The sequence below is a fragment of the Balaenoptera borealis genome (assembly GCF_965194805.1).
Source record: "Balaenoptera borealis genome assembly, chromosome: 11".
In the NCBI taxonomy this organism is placed as follows: domain Eukaryota; kingdom Metazoa; phylum Chordata; class Mammalia; order Artiodactyla; family Balaenopteridae; genus Balaenoptera; species Balaenoptera borealis.
The window spans coordinates 32,332,588-32,337,474 of record NC_138868.1 but is presented as its reverse complement, the minus strand read 5'-3'; the positions used below and the strand labels follow the sequence as shown (position 1 = coordinate 32,337,474).

General features: G+C 34.2%; 1 protein-coding gene across 2 annotated transcripts in view; it reads left to right on the top strand.

Annotated features, from left to right (window-relative positions):
- The window catches only part of ANO3 (anoctamin 3), a 427,831-nt gene that overhangs the window by 192,648 nt on the left and 230,296 nt on the right, over positions 1 to 4,887 (top strand). The window lies entirely within an intron of this gene.

Sequence of the window (4,887 nt, the reverse complement as noted above, 5' to 3'; positions counted from 1 at the left end):
GTGTGTGTGTGTGTGTGTGTGTGTTGGAGGGGCAGTGGGATGTGTGTCTGACATTATCTATAACATCAATTTCCTCAGTTGTTCCAATCATACAAAATATACTTACTCTTTCCCCTCAAGTTGTCATCTACTGTGAAGTTGATTATGTATGTTTTCCAGCAATCAAGACTTGGTTTAAGTTTCTTATGTTCTAGGAAATAGATTAACTCATTTTTAAAATCAGCCTGAATAATTTCCACAGAATTATATATATTATATATAATTATATATAATATATATAATTTTATATATATATATATATATATATATATATATATATATAAATTAGGAAAAACTATGTTATAGAGTTCAAAGTCCAACATTGTGCAATGATCAGCAAAAACAAAACAAAAATTTCTGCAATTGAGTGTTCCAGTTAGTTCTATACATATACCTCTGTGCCTGGGTTAATTTGCTTTACTGTTTTGTACATCCAGCTTTGCCCTCTGAAAACCACATTCATTCTTCAAGACATAACTCAAATGGCACTTTTTTTCTTCTACCACTGTTACTATCCCCACTTGGAACTAATGTCTGCTATCTCTCTGCTTCTATGCTATTGAAACATACTCTAGTGCAGACAGGATATTCTTTTTTTTTTTTTTTTTTTTTTTTTTCAGGATATTCTTTTATATTTAGTATTAAATGAGGATTTTCAATCAAACCTCATGGCCTGTGAATTCTAACTTTCTAAACTGTCTACTTTTTTCTAGTTCCACAGCCACAACCATGGCTCTAAGGCCACCTTCTGTTCTCCTGTTGATAACTGAAGCAGCCTATTCACTTGTTATCATGACTTACTCTTATCCTATTCACATCCATTCTCCACACTGAGAAGATGAATTAGACTGTGTCACTCCACAGCTTAAAAGCTTGCAGTGGCTCCCTATTCCCCTTAAGATAAAGTCTACACTCCTCAGTAGGCCATGCAAGGCCATTCAAGAGCTAATCTCTGCTTTCCTCTGTAGCCCCATCTCTGTCCCCTGCCCCACTCTCCATCACTTTCTGCCCTATTTTCCAGTAATAAAAAACTTTTTCCTCACCTCCAGATATTTCTACACAATGTTACTTCTCTCTGGGCAAAACATAACACAGTGAAATCGAGCACAGGTTAAGAGTTGATTCTGAATTGAATCCCAAATCATCACCTTTACCTTTATAGGAATTGAAAGAAGATGGTGTGTTTTGGCAACATCCCAAAAAACAGTTGTAGAAACAAAATCTTTAGTTTAGAGAATACAGGATTTGAAGGGGAAATGATAGCTGTCTGCAAATATTTGAAGAGCTGTCATATGAAAGAAAGACTGCATTTATTTTTTTTTGATTTTCTGAAAGGCAGAACAAACCAATGTCGGGAACCATAGGCAGGCAGATTCTTGCTCTGCAAAAAGTTCTTAACAGCTGGAATTGTCTGAATGTGGAACAGGCTGCCCTGGGGAAGCCATCGACAGTTTTAGAGCAGGGAATGACATAATGTAAGCAGAGCTGCAGAGTCTAATGTTAGAGCAGTATCAGTAGATATTTCCATTGTTTGGAGGATGGGCACCCTGTGCACTCACCATGCTACTGGCTGTCAGAAGCCGCTTTGTCTTTCTGTCCTCGGACCTGAGATTCCTGAATCTCTGGCAGAGGGTTTTTCTGGTTCTAGGAGAAATTGCTAGGCTTGAATTATAATAATTTTCTAGGGTAGGAGAAAGGGAAAAGTATCTTAACTTTGATGGAAACAGAGGCATCCATTTGTAAAATTTGTCACATGGAAAACCAACTTAGATGTATCTGAGGATTGAAATATTTCATTCTTTCATTCAGGAATTTGCCCGCTCTGCAAAATATGCAGGGTATGGTGTCCCATGGTTTGCAAGATATAAAGATATATTAGTTTGCAGATCTTGACTGCAAGTAGTCTATAGTCTAAGAGAGAAGACTGATGTGAATAATAGCTATCATGTGGATAAAGAGGTGTAAATTGTAACAAAAATGTTGTCTAATTAGATTAGCTAAAGAGTTGCAAATCTTGCCAATGTGAGAAAAGTGTTTTATCATTTACACTGTCTCCGATAATTACCATAAGTTAAGCTAACATTTCTTTTGGAGATATGCCAATTATAGTGCGAATATTAGACTGCATAGAAGTAGACCGTATAAAAAGGAACTTATCTATCCCAGATTTTTCAAAATAAATTGATCCTACTAATACCATTTTGCATTTCACCAAGTACTAACTTTTAATGATTCAAGTCAAAACACTCAGAAGTATGTTCACAAACTTTAGCCAATATGATCTCCAAGTGACATGCTGGCACATTTGTATGCACTTATTGAATACTTCTGTACGCATCTCACTTCCTTTTTATCATATCTGTTCATTTGCTCACTTCAAGAAGCCCACACCTATATTTGCCTTTCCTATGTTCTTCATTATTTGTAGTTTTATATATTCTATATTATAGGTACAGTTAGCGGTATAACTGTTTTGCCCATCTTTGCATTTGAAGAGTACATTTTCACTTGTCCTTTCCCCTCCATGAAGTCTAAGATTAGATGTTATAACCCCACATTTTCTACTGTCCTTGTAACTTTCCACGACAGGACCAGTGAAGTAGGTACTTCCCAATGTGCGTGGTTGATCATGAAAATTGGGGGAGTATTAATTGAAAATTAATGACATAAAATCAGTCACTATGTCTGTTAATTAATATGCTCTCCAACAACAAATATTTCCAAGTGATATACTGATCATTCCTTAAATTAAGTAAATTATAATTTAAAAATTCAAAATATTTATATAGAGATAAGAGAGCTATTGTGAAAATTCCACAGGATTTGGATAAATATAAATCTGTGTTTGAATATTAGCTCAACTGTTTATATGACCTAAAGCAATTTAATTAGGCCATCTGAGCCTATATTTTCAGCCACCTGTTAGATGAGGATAATGATACATTTTATGTGATCAGAAATATGGTATGTAAATGGTTTAGCATAGTGCCTGGCATATAAAAATCCCTTAATGAATATAATCATCATTATAATAATATTGACTAAGCAAAAATAGAAAAGTCAAATAAAGGATTTATTTGATAAATAATAACTCATCAAAATCATAATTTTTAAATCATAAAACATAAAAAATTACATGAGTAATCATCTCTGTGTGTATACATGTTAATAGGTAATATATTTTAAAAAATCTAATAGCTGTAGCATATAGTGAAACAATATTGCTATTGATATAATACTCTGATAGCTGTTTTAGGATTTTTAGTTTGTGACGGTATATTGGTATATTTTAAGGAGCATGGCTGGCCCCTGGTATACTGAAATCTACATAGTGCTTCAAGTTGTTCCGTGAATGTAAAGCACTGACCAAGCTACTATGGCAGAAATTAGGAAGCATCTGTTGTCCCTGACCTCAAGGGACTTAGTTCAATGGTAGAAATATAGCTTACTCGCAAAAATTATAAAGCAAATAAAATTACCATTATTAGTTAAGGAGCCTAGGTGCTATTAAAACTCAGAAGAAAGAGACATTACTTTTAAGGAAAGAATAAAAGGAGATTGTGTGAGTGTATGGATGCTTTTGAATGTATTGCTAGATATATTAAACTACCCATGAACCTCTAAAGTCATAAGTGGAGTCAGAAAAATGTCTATGTATTTCTGGAAATGAATGTTATATGCAGTCACCAGTGTTCCAGAAATCAGAGTCCTTTTAAAAGAGATTCACAAGACACAGACTATTTCATATGTGTGCCTTACAGTTGGGAATGGCTTGAACACACTTACGATTATACCTCATCCTACAATTCCATGGCAGCCATGAACTATATTTACTCAAGAGTGCTGAGTCCTGCCTTGACAGTACGTTGCCCATGGTGCTCTGAAAAATCAGGCGAAGGAAGTGAAGGGAATTATGCCTGGTTCAATCACACATATTTGCAAGTTGTCATCCTATCATCCCTGAATGCCGTTCCCACTGAACAAATTACTTTATATATTGTTTAACTGAAGATAATAATTACACTGTCTTTATGGTATACTCTTTTAATCCCTAAATAAGAATGTATGAAGGCTGCTATGCCATGCATTTGGGAGAAACTGTTATCTGAAAGTGACTTAAATGCATTTCCTTGGAATTGTCTAATTTTTCGATCTTAGTATAATTACTCTTTCTATGTTTGTAGAGAAATATTATTATTTTAACCTATGTATAGAACTATCATAAATTTCAGTCTATTTCAATATGTTGGAGAACCAGTTTAAGTTGAAAATGAATTTAATATGAAACTAACCCCTTACCTTAGGAGTTACTTTAGAACTTAACCTCAAAGCACTAATGTCATAAACTATATTTATGTACTCCTTTCATCAGTTTAATCTTTGAGTTTCCTTGTTATTTCTTTCAAAAACAGAACAAAGGGATTGGGTTAGTGAAGAGAATTTACACACAATGGCTCCTGCCCAAGTCTATAAAAATATGCAACCTGAGTTTATAGCCTCCTTGCATTTATTGGCAGCTTCACAGTTGCAAACTTAAAGAAACTGACAGGAGGTTAAATAAAGTAGGACTGAGAAGAACTAGAACAAAACTTGAAATAAAGGCCTTGAGACTTCTCTTAGAAACAGAATCACAAAATTTAACTATGAAGACCATAGTATATTGCAGTCTTGGAATTGAAATTGTCCAGAATCTGGAAGTTAATCCAAATCTAACATTGGAGTAATCCCCTGCTTATGGATTTAAAAAAAAATAATATGCAGTACTCTTCCTTAAAATTGTCCATGACCATTATGATCAGGCCAATTTATTTGTTTTGATTTGGGGGAAATTACTTATAGTTTAGAGGA